Below are 22273 nucleotides of genomic sequence, written 5' to 3' on the forward strand. Positions count from 1 at the left end.
TATTGTGACGAGCCAGTTGCTCTGCCACCATTGACCAGACTTTTCAATTGGTGAGAGATCTGGAGAATGTGCTGGCCAGGGCTGCAGTCGAACATTTTCTGTATCCAGAAAGGCCCGTACAGGACCTGAAACATGCGGTCGTACATTATCCTGCTGAAATGTAGGGTTTCGCAGGGATCGAATGAAGGGTAGAGCCACAGATCGTAACACATCTGAAATGTAACGTCCACTGTTCAAAATGTCGTCAATGCGAACAAGAGGTGACCGAGACGTGTAACCAATGGCACAACATACCATCACGCCGGGTGATACGCGAGTATGGCGATGACGAATACACGCTTCCGATGTGCGTTCACCGCGATGTCGCCAAACACGCATGCTGTCTGTGATGCAGAGTCAAGGGTAACCGCAGCCATGGTCTCCGAGCTGATAGTCCGTGCTGCTGCAAACGTAATCGAACTGTTCGTGCAGATAGTTGTTGTCTTTCAAACGTCCCCATCTGTTGACTCAGGGATCGAGACGTGGCTGAACGATCCGTTACAGCCATGCGGATAAGATGCCTGTCATCTCCTCTGCTAGTGATAAGAGGCCGTTGGGATCCAGCACGGCGTTCCGTATTACCCTCCTGAACCCACCGATTCCATATTCTGCTAATAGTCATTGGATCTCGACCAACGCGAGCAGCAATGTCGCGATACGGTAACCGCAATCGCGATAGGCTACAATTCGACATTTATCAAAGTCGGAAACGTGATGGTACGGATTTCTCCTCCTTACACGAGGTATCACAACAACGTTTCACCTGGCAACGCCAGTCAACTGCTGTTTGTGCGTAGGAAATCGGTTGGAAACGTTCCTCATGTCAGCACGTTCTAGGTGTCGCCACCGGCGCCAACCTTGTGTGAATGCTCTGAAAAGCTAATCATTTGCATATCACAGCATCTTCTGTCTGTCGGTTAAATTTCGCGTCTGTAGCACGTCATCTTCGTGGTGTAGCAATTTTAATGGCCAGTAGTGTATATTAGGTAATTCATTTAGCTTAGCTAGTGTTGACGTATCTGAATCAGCTTTAGCTGTAGTTCTCGCATCATCAGCAAGAAGAATTAGTTAAATTTCTTGAATATGTGATGAAAGCTCATTTTATTAAAACAAGAGAAAATGCTGTTCTCTGTGGCACAAAAATGCGGCGAATGCTTGCAAACAGATGGTCGACACCCTCGCATCGCGACATTATGGTGGAGCTGTGCCCTTAGATGGAACACACGTTAGGAGCATTGCGGCTTCTATTTGACGTGTATGATCTTTGGAACGGAAATTACGAAGAGCGGCTGGGGCGCGCTTATCGCGGTGTCAGAGGGTCGCGGCGCACATTCGGGCGCAAAGTAGCCACTCCTGACTGCGCCAGTGGCAGTCCGCTGGCGACCCTCAGAGACGCAGCACGCAGCAGCACACCGCTGAGCAACCAGTAAGCCAATCCACAAGCCCCAGCCTTGGTAACAGTCGCACGTGCCCGCAACTACTAGGAGGCTTCCATGGCATATAATAATCGTGATACTTCCATTTATTAAAACATTCAAGAAACTACTCTTCGATAATAACATTTTTTGCGCCTCAGTTTGGTTGACAAATGGCATGGCTACTTTCGTGGCCTAAAATTTATTTCGTCAGACTATCCGTCAAATGCGGCCTATCTTAAATGAAAATCGATAAGGAATTCCGTTGGAAGATCTGAATTCATGTACACACTATGACGACCAGTCTCTAAGGTATTTGTCTTATCTCCCTACACTCTTACCACATTGTCCCAGTCCCAAAATACTGCGGAGAAGCGATAAAGCACATTCTCCGTACATTGCAGACAGGTGTTCTCTGCTTTACTGTGCAAATTTCGAAGAAGCAGATCAGACACTTAACTTCATTTGAGATTCTCGAGGAATAGGCTCAGCTATGCGAGGAACAAGACGTTCCATTCTTTAACAATAATTTGATATTCTTTTTTAAGTGATGAACGAGAAGCAGGATAAAGCTGAACGCTTTTATGCCTACCGAGATAACACGCCGCGTCGTGGCTCAATGTGGCACTCCAAGGATAACTCGCGTATGCAGACCCGTCTGCTGATAACCCACAGAGGTCCCACTGATTATTTCTCTTAAGACAAATTACTGACCATCTTCACTGATTTCAGGCTCTGTATGCCGCAGTCTTTCGCATATGTAGAGCTTATCTGCCGTCAACAAACATGGAAAATTAGTTCCACGGAGATTTAGCAGGAAACAAATGCTATTTTCGAATATTATAACAGTTAATGGACGAAACAAAAATGTAATGGGAGCACAGGGAGAGCATATTGTTCAATCAAAAATATTTTTAATGTTTTTCGAAACAAATAGTGCAGCTGAAACTGAGCAAAGAGCACGAAACGCTTTGGACACAAACGGAGCTTGTCCCGCTGGGGACGGCAGCGCTTTTTGTCGTATCCGTTTCGTTATTTTTCATTCTAATAACTGCCTACTGTAAAAGTACAACTTCGAAGCGTACCTCGTTGGTGCACTGATTCTCTTTATTTATTACTGTTATGACTACTGCACAAGCAGATCATGTGTAATGTATGTGAGTGTGAGTAATCACGAAGTATCTCTGTGTCTATGAGTGTATTAGACTCTTTCTTTGCTTTTGATCCGTTATGCTCTACTTACGTCGTTGGAACCAGAACTGCCAATGTTTGTGTGCGTGCGCGCGCGCATGTGTGTGTGTGTGTGTGTGTGTGTGTGTGTGTGTGTAAGAGAGAGAGAGAGAGAGAGAGAGAGAGAGAGAGAGAGAGAGAGAGAATTTTTCTGTATGTACACGAATGTTCTGTATCCTTATTTATGGCTGATTATGTCACGTGAGATTTTCGGAATGATTTTCTTTACTCGTGTGAACTGTCGTATTGGATATCATGAAAGGTGGGTCAACCATCCACTTTGAAAGGTGCATTGATATACATAGCCTTCCCTCTCGAACATCTCTAAAGGTGACAGCCAAGCTGTTAATGTTGGTCCATCTATATGTGACAAACGGATCTCCAGCAATAGGTTCTTACATCCTTTCATCAGAAGACACTGCCGAAAGGTTTGGAATGTAACACAGGATACTGGTATACAGTCTGGTGATCATTACGTGCCTGTCGCCACCTCTTCTCATATGTATCATCAGATTCTGATAACGAAAATTTGTTCCGCTAGCAGAACCAAAAACAACAATCTTTGTGTCGAGTTCTGCATAATCAGTTAATCTGTAAACTGTTGGCCGGTCGCGGTGGTCTAGCGGTTCTAGGCGCTCAGTCCGGAACCGCGCGACTGCTACGGTCGCAGGTTCGAATCCTGCCTCGGGCATGGATGTGTGTCATTTCCTTAGGTTAGTTAGGTTTAAGTAGTTCTAAGTTCTAGGGGACTGACAACCACAGATGTTAAGTCCCATAGTGCTCAGAGCCATTTGAACCATTTTTTTGTAAACTGTTGTTTGGTTGCTCGGTGAACCATGAGATGGGGTAATTTTGACATGCGGGATGTTCTCAAAGCTCAGTTTGAACCCTGAAGTTAAAAGGAGTTTAGCAAGTATAGGCATTGCCTGCAGGGGGAGCGACTGTTAAAACAAAGTTTTTGAAAACAGCAATAAGTCACACTCAGTATTCTACATTTACCGGTTTCGCTCTTCGAATCAACAAGAGCATCATCAGAATATACAAGGTAAAAGGTATAAATTGAGATAAGACGGAAAACTTACATTGACGTTACGTAAAGAACATTTAAACGGAAGTTACCACACTGGAAATAGAATATGTACTTAACGTAACGTCACTGTAAGTTTTTCGTATTATCTGAATTTGTATCCTATACAATGTATATTCTGATGATGCTCTTATTCATTTGAAGAGCATATTTGAAGTCCTGTTAGAGTCTAACTGGATGCCAGGATTTTGAAATCTTTAGCTGAGAATCACCTCAGAACTTTGACAAAAAGAGTAATTCGGTCATATTCGGATATAAAGAAATGGAAAGGGGATGGACCTGTAGAGGTGCAATGTGACTTTAACATCATGAGAGTTAAGTTGCGTGAAGGATTCTCCGTATCGAAATTAGTTCAAAAACTTGATTGGTTTCGGCGTAAATTAGAGATCATTATCGTTTATCATGGCGCAATTTTCATCGTTTTGTTAAATTTAGTATTTCATGCGTAGTTTTTTATCAAAAAATTTAGAATGTTGCTGTGTTTTTACGTTAGTAACTGTGAATTAAATGAGACAAAGAAACTTGTAATATAGCATCATCTGTGTTCGCTGCAGTAGGAGCTTGATACTTGTCTAAAGCAGTATTTCAAATTTCTGAGTTTAATATCAGACCTGGCAAGAGGCATTTCTAACATTTTGAGATTTGTGATCTCAAGTGTAATAAGAGTGTTTTCTTTTCATTATGCGTCAATATTGGGCCTCTCTTCATTTCCTGAGAACGTAGAGAGGTTTTCGATATCAGGGAGCAAGGTAGGAAAATGAAGGCGGATATTAAAGTCCGATCTGACGTACAAAGCTTTAAGATTTTGTGGTATATACGCAACTTAACGCAGAGCTTGTGCCAGCACTAGTAAAAAACCATCCAACGGTCGTGTCGCGTGTGTAACGAAACTACCAGCTTACTTACTTTCAATAATTATTAAAAAGTGGGGAAGCTAATCCTGTGTCAACGGATAGGAAATATTACCCGTAGTCTTCGTGTAAGCATCGACACAGAGACATCAGAGCAGTTTCTGCCGAGAGAAAGTGCCGAACATTACATTGACTATACAATAATATAAGTACATAAGTAAACTAGAAAATAAAGTTTACTGTTTCTGGCAGTACTTCAGTAGGTGTAAATAGCTGTGGAACTCAGGCAGGAGCTGTTGCACATTTCTTTATTGTATATCAGAAATAATAAATACGTGTATTTGCCCCAAGTCGTTATATTAGGCACGGCGATGTTAAAAATCGTAATTCATGATATTTATGTTCATGTTAACTGCAAAGCAGAAGAGAGTTGCAACTGAAATTAAGTAAATAAGTTATCTTGGTTCGGAACCTGACGTTTTCAGTGACTGCGCACGAATTTGGAGACTGCAGTGGCCATTACGAGTGATTCGTTACGTAAACCTCCACAGCCACCGTTTTTAATGCGTAGTCTATCGCATCCTACTGATAGGGAGAAAAAAATACACAAAACACAACGTCCCTTCTGAAGCGTTACGTGCCATTGCAACATTTCCAGTCTAGCCACTGAAAATATGTTTCCCATAATTCTAGAACGACTATTTTAGGAAGTTCACAGCTAATTCTTTCTTATGCTCGTGTTTAAACCTAGGTCATTGCACAGTCTTTAGTGAACCAGTATTCGATGGAACTTTAAAAACTCTAAAGGAAATAAAATGTTCCCAAAGCTTCGGGCTCAAGAAGTGGGCTACATTTACTTCTACAACTGTACTTCGCAAAAGTCCATACGATATATAGTGGATGACGATCACATAGTGTACCTTTATCATTAGAACAGACTACAGGTCTACTCTCGAATGGTACGTGCGAAGAGTGACTGGATATACGACTCTCAGTTAGGCCTCATTCGTTGAATTTTACCGTCGAGTCACTACGCGATATGTATTTGCGTCTCCCAATATAGAATACCAGAGACACTCTTATTCTGACTACGCTAAACTTTGGTAGTTCTTCTTTTATACTCTGTTAACTCCATTTGGTGGATGTCCCATGCGAAAAAACAGTAATCAATAATGAGTCGGACGTGAGGATTCTAAGAAGTCTCCACAGTAGATGAGTTACACTGTCGATGATTTCTTTCAAACAACCTTAATTTGACACCAGTATTTCCTGAAAGTACATTTATGTGTTCGCTCCGTCTAAAGTCAGTGTTAGAAAAAACGCCTAAATAATTTTACGTTGTGGCCGACTCTAATGTCATTGCACATGGTCAAATTTGACCGTATTTCCGCAGGTTACTTTTTTTTTTCAGCTGTCGCTCGTTGTACAGTCTGCAAGGCTTCCTGTATTCATATTCTTACGGAATTCGTGACTGGACTAAAGGTTGTCGTACTGTAGCGAAATTGAGGAATCATCTTCACCAACATCAACAACAACATCGGGAATTAGTCACTTTGAGACTGTTTTGACTTCAGGAATCCTAAAATTGGTATTTCCGTTTTTTCTGTAGTCTTACACTGTAACTATGGAGTAGTTATTACACAATGTTAATTGATATCTATTATTTATTCTTTCAACAGGATTCAGCCATTTTATCTAATTTCCTTCAATTTCTTTCAGTATGCTCTTTACCATAACCGTTTAGAGCCGAAGCAGACGGGTTTATAACCTGAAACTTGCAGGGGACAAGGCAAATGGTAGACTCAGTTCAGTGAGGCAGTTCAGGCAATATGCATTCCTACTTACGGAAGGAGTAACTTACTAGACATTAGCAGGCCGGAGTGGCCGTGCGGTTCTAGGCGCTACAGTCTGGAACCGAGCGACCGCTAATGTCACAGGTTCGAATCCTGCCTCGGGCATGGATGTGTGTGATGTCCTTAGGTTAGTTAGGTTTAATTAGTTCTAAGTCCTAGGCGACTGATGACCTCAGAAGTTAAGTCGCATAGTGCTCAGAGCCATTTGAACCATTTGAACTAGACATTAGCCCGAAAAGTTTTCTGAGTATTTTTCGATTGTCAGTGACCGATGCACGGTCACAATGAAAGAAAAAACACAAAATCTTCAAAAAAGAGGTAAAGATATTTGCTGCTGATTTGAGCATTAACAGGTGATCAACAAACAAAAATTAATTAATCTGAGGACTACTTTTATTATTGTTGTTTTAGTCTGGAATTTCATAGTTAGTGTTTGGTTATACTGTTTTGTTCTGTGAGTTCTGAATATTTTCTGGCGCTTTCTGTGATACTAAGAGGGCGTGCTAAAAAGTAATCTCTCAGAATTTTTTGTGTGAAACCGCATAAAGCTTCTTAAATAAAACAAAGTTGATTAACATTCTACATCTTTATTCTTCATGTCTACATATTTATTTCTCAACATAGTCACCCTGGCAACGAACACATTTCTCTCCACGAGAGACCAATTTGTTGATCCCGTCACTCCAGAATGTTCAACATTGTTGATCAAGCCACAAACCTCACCTCTGCTTGTACCGCTTCATCACTATCAAAGTGAAGTCATAGAAGGTGTTCTTTAAGTTTCGGAATCAGATAAAAATCTGATTTCACACACGTCGAGGTAGCACCATCATTTCCTTTATTACGAGCACGAACAACCAAACGTCGCACATTACTAATATTGATATAATCATCACCATACATATCTGTCATTCGTCTATGGATTTCAATTGCCGGCCGTTTTTTGCAGTTAGAAACTCGATTACAGCGTGTTGTTTCTCACCCACCGACATAGTTACATTACACACCACCAAGTTACATGCTACAATTCAGAGCACTCTAGCGGCAGAAGGAACCGAGTAATAAGATGTCATACCTCAACCGATATTGACAACAGAATCAAAAATTCGGAGGCATTATTTTTCTGCACTCTCACGTATATACGGGGTGATTCAGCTGCCTCTACCCCTCTCGTTTTATGCAATACGCAATATTATAACTGGCCTTCATAAACCACGAGAGAGATTTTCTTATTTTCTCACTCATTAAGTGCACCACTTCCACACTCGGCCCCATCGGTCAGGATCTTCAGTATGTCGTTCATGGCACTCCCTCTTACAACCGCACAAAAATTTGCGTCTGCACGAATTATATCCCATATTCGACATTTTGGTCTTCATTGACTGGCCTTTTTACGCCACCGACCTAGTCGAGCACTTATGATTCGTAAGAGTGCCGTTTGTCAAACTTTACCTAATTTTGCGAATTTTAACAGCATAAAATAAACAATTACATCGTTGTATACGTCAGGCCTTCTGATTACGAAACTACAGTGCTCTAAGTGTTAGGCCTGGATAGAACTGTCAACGTAATTGATTTTAGCGTAATGATTACAAAAGTTGTTTATGTTTCATTACTCTCAGATGCACGTTGAAGTTAGTATCAAATGGTTCAAATGGCTCTGAGCACTATGGGACTTAACTTCTGAGGTCATCAGTCCCCTAGAACTTAGAACTACTTAAACATAACTAACCTAAGGACATCAAACACATCCATGCCCGAGGCAGGATTCGAACCTGCGACCGTAGCGGCCGCGCGGTTCCAAGCTGTAGCGCCTAGACCCGCTCGGCCACCCCGGCCGGCGAAGTTAGTATCATAAACGAAATAGCCAACTACGTTGGAGGCGTAATAGCCCAATTAATTGAACCAAAAAAGGTCGGATATTGGGAATAGTTTGTGTAGTCGGAAACTATTGTACAATGGTTGGAGCGAGTGCCACAAACCACATCCTTTCTGAAAATCCTGGCTGGTGTGGGACGAGTGTGGTGCTGGAGGTGGGTTTGAAAGTCTCTTTTGTGAGTTTTTCGTGAATAACTCGAAAACCGTCGCCTCCAGCGGAAACGTATCACAATACAAAATTTAACTACATTAAATTTCCCACAAAAAGGTCCCGTTCATTTGTAGAACTAACAGTTTTCGTGTAGCGAGAGAGAGAATATGAAAATCTCACGCGTGGTTTATGAAGGAAAGGTATAACATTGTGGGTAGCATAAAACGAGAGCAGTACGGACAGCTGAATCACCTTGTACAATATACAGTATATGCCGGGTGATCAGAAATAGTCTCAAAAGCTTAAAAGGGTGTTGCAGGAGAAGTTATTCTGAAAAATAATTTTTAAGAAAAAATTCGATATGTTGCCCCGTTTCCGAGATATTTAGCATTCAAGTTAGCCAATCAGATGGTCTCACGAACAAGAACTTGCACGCTCTAAGATGCGGTAATGCACAGACATCTGTGGTTCTGTGCATTAGCACTTGATCAAATGTTCATTACCAGTTAAACTGTGTCTTTTCAAAAGTGATAAATTTAAGCTAGGTAAACAAAAGGTACGTTTGTTCGGTTCGAGGAAACCAAACGAAGACCACGGTTGGCGACACTTTTTCTGGCAGGCTGCTTGAATTTGCGCACACGACTACCTGATTGGCTAAATTCAATGCTAATTAAATCTGGAATGGCGCAACGTATAGAATTTTTTTTCCTTAACAATTATTTTCAGCACAACCTCCCCTGCAGCACCCTTCCAAGCCTTTCAGACTGTTTCTGCGCGCGTGTGTGTGTGTGTGTGTGTGTGTGTGTGTGTGTGTGTGTGTGTGTGTTCTCCAGCTAGCTACGCGCAAACTGTTAGTCCTATATAAAAAAATGCAAAGGACCTTTTTAAATGAAATTTAATGTTGTTAAATTTTGTACTGAAATACCTTTTCCTTAGAGACCGTAGTCTCCCCCACTCATAAAAAATAGCTCCACACACCATGTCCCAGCTGAGTCCGACCTTACACCATTAATGTCTCAGCTGCGAATGGTGTCAGCGCTAACCAACACGTGGCAATGCGAGATTTCAACCAACTTCCAGCAATCTGTGCCACACTGTTCGTGGTGGCACTGTACCTTTAACCTCTGCCCAGAATTCATCTTTTGTTATCCGTCAATTCTTCAGAGGCAGTCGCACAACGCTATGACCCAATCGAGGTGATGTCTTTCTGGTAGGTCCTGTCTCTACTCTTCTTGACTCACTGTTTTCCAGATTCCAACTTGTCGTCACTCACTCCGCAGTCATCATACTACATCCAATTGTCTGTGCGTTCTGTCAGTACGATGCTTCCATGTCCTTCATGCCAATGATTCGACAGTTCCCAAAGCACGAAAGATGGCAATAAGCTGCTCGTCCACGTCCTCTGTGTAGAATCTGTTGCAACCTACACCTGAAAAGCTGCAGTAACATTAGACATAAGCAATGCCATCATGTACTGATACTATTCCTCATCTGTAGGTATGACTTTTTATGTACTGAAAATACGCTCAAATAAAGGTGAACCATAGACGTTGGCGTGGTGGGACGGTCGCAACGATACAAACAACCGTACCATAGGTGCAACCACAAAGGGGGAAGGGGGGGGGCATCTATTAAGAGGCCAGACAAACGCATGGTTCCTGAATTCCTGAATATGGACAGAACCCATTTCAGTAATTGCAGGGGAAACAGTCTGGATGATTGACTTATCTGGCCTTGTAACTTCATCCAAAATGACCGTTAAGTGCTGGTACTGCGAAAGGCTGAAAACGAATGCAAACTACAGCCTTAATTTTCCCCGAAGACGTGCAGCTTTACCGTACTATTAAATGATGATGGCATCCTCTTGGACAAAATATTCCGGAGGCAAAATAATCCACCACTCGAATCTCCTGGTGGTGACTACTCAGGAGGATGTCGTCGTCAACAGAAACAAAACTGGCGCTCTGCGGGTCGGGGCGCGGATTGCCCTACATCGAGCAGGTAGGTTAGAACATTTAAAAACGGAAATTGGTATGCTGGAGTTAGATATAGTGGGAATTAGTGCAGCTCAGTGGCAGGAGGACCAGGACTTCTGGTCGCGTGAATACAGGGTTACAAATACAAAATGAAAATGGGTAGTGGTGGCTATGTTTAATGATGAATGAGAAATAGGAATGCGGTAAGCTAATATGAACAACATAGTGAACGTATTGTCAGAGCCAAGTTGGCACTAAGCCCACACTCTCCCCGGTAGTACCAATTTATATGCCAGTTAGCTTCGCATAGGAGCTGGGGGACTGGAATTCGATAGTAGGAAAAGAAGGAAAAACGGTAGGTGAGTATGGACTAGGGGAAAAGAACGAAAGAGGAAGCCGCCTGGTAGAATTTTACACAGGGCGTAATTTAAACATTGCTGACATTTGGTTTGAGAATCATGAAAGAAGGTTGTTTACCTGGAAGAGACCTAAAGACACCGGAAAGTTTCAGATTGATTGTATAATGGTAAGACAGAGATTTCGGAACCATATTTTAAACTAGGAGCAGATGTGGACTCTGACCACAATTTATTGGTTGTGAACTGTCGGTTAAAACTGAAGAAATTGTAAAAAGGTAGGAAATTAAGGAGATGTAGCCTGATACGTTGAAAGAACGAGCGGTTGTTGAGAGTGCCGGAGGGAGCATTAGGCAAAGAGTGACTGAAACGAGAGAAAGAAGTACAGCAGAAGACGAACGGGTAGCTTTTACAGATGAAATAATGAAGGCATCAGAGGGTCAAATAGGTAAAAATATAAGGCTTAGTAGAAATCCTTGGATATCATAGGAGATATTAAATTTAGTTGACGAAAGGAGAAAATATAAAAATGCAGCAAATGGAACAGGTGAAAGGGTGTAGAAAGGTCTAAAAAATGGGATTGGTAAAGAGTTGCAAAATGACTGTGCATGAATGGCTAAAGGACAATTGTAAGAATACAGAAGCGTATATTACTAGGGGAAAGATAGATACCGCCTATGGGAAAATTAAAGAGGCCTTCGGAGAAAAGAGAAGCAGGATGGAAAACCTGTACTAAGCAAAGGAGGGGAAGCTGAGAGCTGGAAGAGTATACTTAGGGGCTATATAAGGGAAATAAACTTTAAGGTAATACAGTAAAAATGTAAGAGGACGCCAGCCGGAGTGGCCGAGCGGCTCTAGGCGCTACAGTCTGGAACCCCGCGACCGCTACGGTCGCAGGTTTGAATCCTGCCTCGGGCATGGATGTGTGTGGTGTCCTTAGGTTAGTTAGGTTTAAGTAGTTCTAAGATCTAGTGGACTGATGACCTCAGAAATTAAGTTCCATAGTGCTCAGAGCCATTTTTTTTTTTTTTTTTTTTTTTTGTACGAGGACGTAGATGAAGACGAGATGGGAAATACGTTACTGTGAGAAGAATTTGGCAGAGCACTGAAAGACCTAAATCGAAACAAAGCCCCTCGAGTAGATGACTTTCTGTCAGAACTACTGAAATCCTTGGGAGAACCAGTCACGGCAGAACTATTCCATCTGGTGTGCAAGATGGATGACACAGGCAAAATACCCTCAGAATTCAAGAAGAATGTAACAATTCCAATTCCAAAGAAAGCAGATGCTGTCAAGTGCGAATATAAGTTTAACAAGTCATGTTGCAAAACATGGAATGAATTATCTACAGAAGAATGGAAAAACTGGCAGAAACCGACCTTAAAGAAGATCAGTTTGGGTTGCGGAGAAATGTAGGGAGATGTGAGGCAACACTAACCCTAAGACTTATCTTAGAGGATTGGTTAAGGAAAGGCAAACCAACATTTACAGCATTTGTAGCCGTAGGGAAAGTCTTTGACACTGTTGACAGAAATACACTCTGAAATTCTGAAGTTAGCAGGGTAAAATACACGCAGCGACAGCCTGTTTACAAATTGTATAGAAACTAGACGACAATTACATGAGTCGAGGGGCATGAAAGGGAAATGATTGAGAAAGGAGTGAGACAGGGTTTTGAAATGGCTCTGCGCACTATGGGGCTTAACTTCTGAGGTCATTAGTCCCCTAGAACTTATAACTACCACAAAGGGGGAAGGGGGGGGGGGGGGCATCTATTAAGAGGCCAGACAAACGCATGGTTCCTCAATTCCTGAATATGGACAGAACTCATTTCAGTAATTGCAGGGGAACCTAACTAACCTAAGGGCATCACACACATCCATGCCCGAGGCAGAATTCGAACCTGCGACCGTAGCGGTTGCGCGGTTCCACACTGTAGCGCCTAGAACCGCTCGGCCACTCCGGCCAGCCGACAGGGTTGTATCCTATCCCCATGTTGTTCAGCCTTATTGAGCAAACAGTAAAGGTAACAAAAGAAAAATTGGAGAAGGAACTAATAAAAACTCTGAGGTTTTCCGATGATATTTCATTCTGTCATAGACAGCAAAAGACTTGGAAGAACAGTTCTATGGAATGGACAGTGTCTTGAAAGCAGGCTATAAAATGGACGCCAACGACCGGAAAACAAGAGTAATGGAGCGTAGTCGAATTAAGTGAAGTGTTGCTGAAGGAATTAGATTAGAAAATGAGACACGAAAGTAATGGTGAAATAACTGATGATGGCCGAAGTAAAGAGGATATAAAATGTAGACTGGCAAGAAAAGCTTTTCTGAAGAGGAGAAATTTGTTTCCATCGAATACAGATTTATGTATTCGAAAGACTTTTTTGAAGGTATTTGTTTGGGGTGTAGCCTTGTGTGGAAGTGAAACACAGACGATAAAAAGCTCAGGCGCGAAGAAGTTAAAAGCTTTTGAAATGTGGTGCTACATAAGAATACTGAAGATGCTATCGCCGATGTTATTCAATCTGTATATTGAGCAAGCAGTAAAGGAAACAAAAGAAAAATCCATGGAGAAGAAATAAAAACTTCGAGATTTGTCGATGACATTGTAATTCTGTCAGAGACGGCAAAGGACCTGGAAGAGCAGCTGAACGGAATGGACAGTGTCTTGATAGGGGGATATAAGATGAACATCAACGAAAGCAAAACGAGGATAATGGAATGTATTCGAATTAAATCGGGTGATCTGAGGGAATTAGATTAGGAAATGAGACGCTTAAAGTAGTAAATGAGTTTTGCTATATGGGGAGCAAAATAACTGAAGATGGTCGACTTAGAGAGGATATAAAATGTAGACTGGCAATGGCAAGGGAAGCGTTTCTGAAGAAGAGAAATTTGTTAACATCGAGTATAGATTTAAGTGTCAGAAAGTCGTTTCTTAAAGTATTTGTATGGAGTGTAACCATATATGGAAGTGAAACGCGGACGATAAATAGTTTAAACAAGAAGAGAATAGAAGCTTTCGAAATGTGGTGCTACAGAAGAATGCTGAAGATTAGATGGGTAGATCACATAACTAATGAGGAAGTATTGAATAGGATTGGGGAGAAGAGAAGTTTGTGGCACAACTTGACCAGAAGAAGGGATCGGTTGGTAGGACATGTTCTGAGGCATCAAGGGATCACCAATTTAGTATTGGAGGGGCAGCGTGGAGGGTAAAAATCGTAGGGGGAGACCAAGAGATGAATACACTAAGCAGATTCAGAAGGATGTAGGTTGCAGTAAGTACTGGGAGATGAAGAAGCTTGCACAGGATAGAGTAGCATGGAGAGCTGCATCAAACCAGTCTCAGGACTGAAGACCACAACAACAACAGGTTGGTAGATCATAAAACTAATAAGCTGGCACTGAAAGGAACTGAGGAGAAAATAAATTTGTAGCACAACTCGAGTAAAAGTAGGGATCGGTTGATAGAACATGGTTCAAATGGCTCTAAGCACTATGGGACTTAACATCTGAGGTCATCAGTCCCCTGGACTTAGAACTACTTAAACCTAACTAACCTAAGGACATCACACACATCCATGCCCGAGGCAGGATTCGAACCTGCGACCGTAGCAGCAGCACGGTTCCGGACTGAAGCGCCTAGAACCGCTCGGCCACAGCTGCCGGCTTATGATAGAACATGTTCTGAGACATCAAGGGATAACGAGTTTGATGTTGGAGTGAAGTGCGGAGGGTGAAAACTGCAGAGGGAGATGTAGAGGTGAATACAGCAAGAAGATTCAGATAGATGTAGGTTGCAGTAGTTATTCGGAGTTTAAGAGGCTTCTTGCACAGGACAGAGTACCATGGAGATCTGCACCAAATTAGTCTTCGGACTGAGACCACAACAATAAGGATAAATTTAAATCAATGTATCTCATATGCATGTAAATACAGAGTGTCATTTTAATAGCGTTCGGCCAAGATATGCATGGTGTAACACTTTCCGTGACTGCAATATTAAGTTACCTGGGCTGTGTAATCAAGGAATGTATCGAGATACGAACCAGGAACCAACTAATCAACCATGCCGCCTGCTGCAACCTTAGCAAAGCTTCATATTCCGCACAGGGTTTATTTAGAACACACTACGACACTTTCAGCAAACGTAGGGAACTGACTCCTGGAAACGGTTTGCAATCATGCCTATGTGGGCAGAACACTGAATGCTGCTGCCTTCAAACCACCAGATGGTCAATTCATCATCGCACCTGATGATGGCGACAGGATAGATCGCCGAAATATTGTGTCCTTTGGACACTAACAGCCGACAGTGGACGCGGGAATTATTTTGAGATGCTGAAGTTCTTTCCTCACGTCCTGCGTGAGATGGTGCTCAGATGTGTGAAAAAATAGAAACTTTTATAATTGTTTTCGTTTAAATCTTAATTAATTACTTAAAATTAATTAATTACTTAAAAGTATTAAGTGCACATTGCTATTCCTAGGGTATTGTAGCTAAGCCTTGTCAGAACATAAGCCGTTTACAAGGCATAGTTAGCATTACTGCACTCAAACTCCACAGAAGTCAGGTATTAAAAATTATTCATGTTCTTCTGTGATATCCATCAATGGAGTGGAAGGAGTCAGCCACGAATAAATCCTTTAGAACTATTTTAAACTGTGCTTTACTAGTGACTGAACTTTTTATGGTAACTGGGGATCTACTGAAGATGTGTGTTGCTGAGTACCGGACACCTTTCTGGACCACACTGAGTGACTTAATCTTTTAATGAAGATTGTTCTTATTCCTTGCACTCATTCCGTAAATTGAGATGTTGCTTTGACAAAGTGTTACCAACATGAAGCAATGGAGACTTGGTTGATGACATATTATAAAATTCTTATGTAAAATTGTAAACAACAGTCTTCTAAAATTATGTACATTTATAAACAAAAGACAGGAGTGCTGTAACGAAGACGAAAAGTTTCTTAAGTCTGGAATTATTTCATCACGGCTATCATATTATCCCCTTGCATTGTCTCTCCGATATAGATAAAAGTCAATTCTTTCACAATTACTCTTTAGAATCAACAGTTTTTGTATAGAAACACCTATATGATTTCACTTACTTCGCTATTATATAACCAATAACTTCGTCCCAGCCTAGTAAATATTCTTGTGATTTAATCGATTGACTTCATTTACTGTAGGAAGTATGCCCCAACAAGTGTGTCCAGTTCTACAGCATGAAACTCTTCATTAGTCACTGATCTGAGCTTTACAATAACGTTTAATCCTGTGAGGTATGCTAGCGAACACCACATGTACTCTCGCATATGAAAGAACCTGATGGGCTTAAACTACCATATAACGAACTATTAAACTACGTTAATTTACGCAGTTATGCTCTATGGGTATTTCTGTACTGGTATGGAATTAAAATCACAAAAAAGTTCAGCTTTTTAAGATTGTCAATATCGTTGTAGCACTTGTAATGAAGTATATATATTTTTATATTCCTCTGGGATTTCAATGTTCCATCTCCAACCTAATGCATGTTGTAACTGAGAACTTCCATCAGTTTTGTTTTGTCGTTCTATAGCTGACAGATGGCGGTTTCTTCAGATTTGACAGATTCTTTAATCTACGGAAATCGGTACATTTATGGAAACGGATTTTGAGGTACATTCCTGTTGTTCAGTGCAGACATTATTGTTTCGACTGCATGTGACCTTGAATGTACATCACATGTCAAGTTTCCTTGGTAGTCATTTATATTGCGTTCTAATTTCACCTTTATACAAACTTGATCTTGATTTTGGTATTTCGGAAGATTCTATGTAATTTACGGAATACAGTTCTCCAATGTGGTGTGTTTTATTTCGTTGGAACAGAACAACAATAAATTCAGGTGTAGGCTTATTCGTAAACCATAAAATTAAATATCACTGAAGAAACAGCAGAAGTTGTTTGAAATATAAACAAAAGATACATCATGGAAATCAGTCAGTTTTAAAAGCAAATTCCAGTATTAGATAATAGTAGGAGACTTCAATGCAAAACTAGAAAAAAGATAACATTATTCTTCATTGGTAAATTTTTGTTGCAACAGCAGAATTGGTCTAGGTATTAACATATTCTTCCAGAAGAAATAAGTGTAAGATAATCTTGATAAACTTTAAACAGGACTAAAAATGAAACTGAATGAAGAAATTGTATAGAGTTCTACGGCCCTGGGCCCATTTAGAATTATACACGATTATACACTATTTAAATGTTCAGTTACATATGAATGAAACTCATAGGGAGTGTGAAGAGGTTACAGCGAAATAATTACTGGGAAAATGTGAAGGAATCGAAAAGGAAAAGATAGTTGTCAGGACAGATTCAGCATACTGAAAAGTAGAAGGAACACTCGAAGAAACAGAAATCAAAGGGCTGACAAGAAGATTGGAAAAGTAATTCCATCGTTAAACGCGGAGGAGAGGGCGATGAGTGAATAAAGATCTTTACATGTGTGAGGAACTTTCTGCTAGAGTGATAGAAAAAAATGCGGGTCTATTTGAAGGACATAGGGGATCTAATATTAGAGTCAGAGATCCACAGAACCTTGCTGCACTTACGATCAAACGAATCTCAGAAAAATCAGAATACGCTACAGGGAATATATCGTATCTACAACAACTAGAGGAAGTTGGTGAAGATTAACTGGGAGCCATGATACTGTGAGAGGAAGTTGACAGAGACCTAAAGATCAGACGCGCACTTCGCTATCGACCAACGGTGTATCGGATTTGTAATGAATGGTTCAAATGGCTCTGAGCACTATGGGACTTAACTTCTGAGGTCATCAGTCCCCTAGAACTTAGATCTACTTAAACCTAAGTAACCTAAGGACGTCACACACATCTATGGCCGAGGCAGGATTCGAACCTGCGACCGGGGCGATCGCGCGGTTCCAGACTGTAGCGCTTAGAACCGCTCGGCCACTCCGGCCGGCATTTGTGATGAGAGTATTGAGGTGGTACCTATGTCTTCGGCCTGTTTGCCTTGCGCAGGTAAAACTTTCAATAGGATTAGTCGTATTCTGCTGAAACACGATGTGAACATGTTTTTCGATCACCAGCTAAGATTAAGACCCTTTTAACGTCTGTAAAGGATGATCTTGTCTTGCGTAAGGCCAGAGTCTAGCGTGTCCCATGCAGCTTTGGCATGTCATACATTGTTCAGACCGTACAGAACCGGTGTATAGAGGATAAGCATCATAGGCTCACAACAGCAATCACAGAACAGTGCTGTGATAGCAACTATGGCAACAGGTTTAACAGGGAATGTTAAGAAAGGAAGGCAAATATTTTTCTTCGCAAGAGTGACGCGACACAAATTGCACACCACCACTCAGGAATTATCTGAATGGGACGGAAATCGGTAAATGTGATGTACATCTACAGAAAAACAACTATTACAACTTCAGAACAACTGGATAATGGCGCGTTGGTCCACCTCTGGCGAAGACGTGTCTGGAGGCGTCTCGGACAGCTGTGGGGTACCGATCTCTGTCGTCCGCCATACGGCTCGACAACCCGGAGTGATGGTTTGGGCTCCCTTCTCTTTTTATACAGGATCCCTTTGGTTGTCATCCGCTGCACCCTTACAGCACAGCGGTACGTAGACGATATTCTCACCCCGCTTCGTAGACCTTCAAGGCAAGCTATCCTGGGCTTACATTGTAGCAAGATAATGCCGGCCGCACACTGCGACAGTTTCTACTGCTTGTCTACGTGCTTGCCAAAACCTACCTTGTCCAGCAAGATCGCCGGATCTGTACCCAGTTGAGAACGCTTCGACCATTATGAGCACGGCTCTCCATCTAGCACGGGATTTTGACGATTTAACGTGCCAGTTGGACAGAATTTGGCAAGATATACCTCCGGAGGAGATCCAACAAGTCTGTCAATCAATGCCGAACCGAATAACTGCTTGCATAAGGGCCAGGGGTAGGTCAAAGTGTTATTGACTTGTTCAGTTTGTGAAGCTTTTTCTCTTGAATAAATCATCGAATTTTCTGGAATTGTTATCCTTCGTCTGTCTGTATATGTACATCACACCTATCGCTTTCCGTCTCATTCGGATAATTCATTCGTGATGCATTTCTTCTTTTTCTTGTCTTAGAGTGTATTTCGTTGCCATTTTGGTACTCTGCTTTGAATATTTCAATGTTGAGATCTTTAGCATTTGTTCTATTTATTCAATCGTTCAACATAATCGTAAATTTTTATATTTCGCGTATCTGTTATAAAGCACTGTTTTAGTCACATAAATTATTCTTCGAGATGATGCAAAAAAATACTTGTTTTCACACAACTGAGGAGACCTCCCATAGCTAATACAAAATATTCTTGAAGACTCTCCAATAAGAGATGACGTATTATTGCCTCAAGATAATGCAGACGAAGTTCTACGACTTCTGCTCGGGACAAAATGACATTTAAATACGCTTAAAATTTTTTAATGCAAGTCTCTTGTTCAATAGTTCTGTGACAACGGAATACAGTGTGGCATTTACTGATATTTGTATTTCGTTAATGCCATCGATAACATCATAACTGCTTTTTGCATCTCCATTTATTTGAGAATTTGTGATCTGGCCTGCTTAGTATCTACAGCAAGTTTCTATATTGCTGTTATGATCGTTTGAAGTCTCAGTGGTAGAATTTGGGTTTAGTCCCGAATTTCCGTCTTTTGACAAGTCACTCGGTATAGTTAGGTCTTTCTTTAGCTGATTTTGAAATTTAAAAGATTAACATGCATTTTTCCACGTAGATGTTCCGTGCTATATCATCAACCCGTGCCTTCCAAATGGTCTGTTGCTTTAATTTACGTAGTGTGTATTTCATAACGGCATTTTATACGCAGCTGTAACCTGGAGTGAGGTTTGTATACCGAAACAAAATGCGTTTATTATATTTATAGTAAGCCCCTCAAAATGGAGTGGGAGTCCTCTATTGAAAGGTGTGAAAATGTTTACATATGCAATGAAACGCGTAAACGGCGAATGCGCTGTTGGTTAATGATTTTAACAATTTTATTACGCCCCTTACCTTTTTACCGTGCAACAAGAAGCTAACAAAATTGGAGAATTACAATATAATAACATCATCCACCATTCAGTGCACAGAATCTTGTGAAGTACAAAGTTCGTTTTTAGATGTTTGCCAAATGGGTTAATTTAATATTTTGTCTATTTTTTAAGCTTATCCTGCTAAGCGTTGCCAATCAAATAAAATTTGATTTATCGCGCTTTTCTTTCTCGGCTACCGTATTATAATTACCACAATATTGTTCACGTGTGGTTTTATGACAAGCGCAAAACGTACTAAAGATACAAAAACCAATGAGACGATACCGAAAGACATTCACATCATGTTCGTGACGACCAACAAATTTCATCGTTTCGGTGTCTTTTCGTAGTTTGCAAGTGAATGTCGTGTAATCGTAACGAACGACAAATGCAGATTCTTGTAAGCACTGCAGAGTTTTATACCACCGACTTCTTCCTGGTTCATATGCTGAACATTAATCCATTAAAAAACTAACTTTCTAGAACAGTTCTGAAAAAAAATAACTACCCACTAATGTTCTCGGAGTTAACAAATATTCGATAGTAATCTTTAATACAAAGTAACTAGGTGTAGTAACAGTAGTTTCGAACAGAAATAACTTACATTTTAAAGAGAATTTCAGTCGTACTGTGTCCAGAAAGACTAAGTGTTCCTTTGGTAGTTCAGAGCGTTCCCCAAACGCGTTAGACACAACTGAAATATCATCGTCACCGAGACTGGCCTCCAGACGTTGCTTATCGCTCAGAACTTGACCCTGGAGCATGAGGCCCATAGCATGGGCGTGAAGGCTACACGGAGGGATCATTGCACGCTGCCAACACACGAGTCCCAAGAGACATCAACAGTTAGAATCTACGACGCTCACTAATCCATGCTGACAACCGACGTGGAGGAGGTAGGTTCGAATCCTGCCGGAGGAAGAAACACGTAACGCCAGAATTCTGGTGGCTAGAGGACGACATATTGTGGTACACATTGCTCGAGTATTATAAGTTGCGCCAGAGTAGCAGTTTGTATTCCAAACCTACCTGCACCGAGTTATGCAGAGGAATGAAATGACACTGTTGATAGCGAATTGTCCTCCGAATAGTGACGTGAAATTCGATTGCTTCTTTGACCCTTCTGTGTAGAGTATGCGAGTATGCTGTGCGTCTCGGCTTCCAGTTTCACCGTCTCCAGATCTCTACATCCACGGCTAGATGCATAATCCACACGCCACTGTAAGATGTATGCCGGAGGTTAGTTCGTGTACCGCTAACATTTCTCCCATTTCCTGTTCCACTCGCGAGGGAAGCACAACTGTCGGCAAGCCTCCACATGAGCCCAAATTTCTCTGATTTTATCCTCATAGTCATTATGGAAGATTTATTCAGGAGGCAGTAATCTGGCAAAAAACATTGAGCTAAGTGTGTTGATGATACGATCCAACCCTAAATCTGTATATCCAGCAACATCGATGATTACTTCGTTCAAATTCAGAGATTCCTATGGAGAAACTGTCAGAATCTGCTTTTCCTTAAGTCTTTTACACTGTTTAGGAATAATCAGGGCTAACACAAAAACGGGCAATCCAACAGCTGGCATTCCCTTAATTTCCACAGTTGTCGAAGCTGGGAGCATGAAAATCTCAACCGATCAATTTTTATGGTCTTCAACGGGCCAAGACAGTGAAAGATCTCACACAGTCCTCATTTCTTTGGACATAGAAAACTACCACAGAAATTTTCCGCTCATCCACTGTACAGGATTTCCCTTGTCTTCCATAGCTTCTATAATTGGCTCACACGAGGAGTTCCACTCTGCTGCTACCAACAGTGATCACACCTTCAGCACTTTACATGGAAAAATCTGGGCAAATCACCACTAGTGGCGTCTCCAAAATTAGACACAGACATTTTCGCTGCCTTATACAAACTTCTCTGTAAGCCCAAATGCATTTACTCCTTTTAATCAGATGACTAGGGATGTTCACATAGTCATACACAGAATTTCCTCAAAGGAATTATTATCCTTCGTATTATTTATCTAATTATTACCAACGTCAAATGTATAGCTAGACATTTCCATACAAATATCTACCATGACATAAAAATCCAATCTTTTAACAGAATGTATGTTTTTGTTGGAGGTGAATAACCTCAGTCCACCACAGTCAAGCTAAATATTGTATTGATGATGTCCTATATTTCACTGGACCAAATTCAGATACTAAAACCACATACTGAATATAGAGATCAATATTCGATCACAAGAACAGAAATTTGCCATATGCACACATCAAAAAACGCTTTGTATCACCTCGGTTCCTAGAGTTTCGCAACCT

At 41.2% G+C, this 22273-nt stretch overlaps 1 protein-coding gene across 1 annotated transcript in view; it reads left to right on the top strand.

Annotated features, from left to right (window-relative positions):
- Positions 1-1381: 1381 nt before the first annotated feature.
- LOC126183190 (phosphonopyruvate decarboxylase-like) overlaps positions 1382-22273 on the top strand; it is a 109424-nt gene continuing 88532 nt past the window's right edge. Inside the window, exon 1 of the mRNA XM_049924933.1 lies at positions 1382-1465. The gene's annotated coding sequence lies outside the window, so the exon portion shown is untranslated. The remainder of the gene's footprint in view (positions 1466-22273) is intronic.

The sequence above is a fragment of the Schistocerca cancellata genome, chromosome 4 (assembly GCF_023864275.1).
Source record: "Schistocerca cancellata isolate TAMUIC-IGC-003103 chromosome 4, iqSchCanc2.1, whole genome shotgun sequence".
Taxonomy (NCBI): Eukaryota; Metazoa; Arthropoda; class Insecta; order Orthoptera; family Acrididae; genus Schistocerca; species Schistocerca cancellata.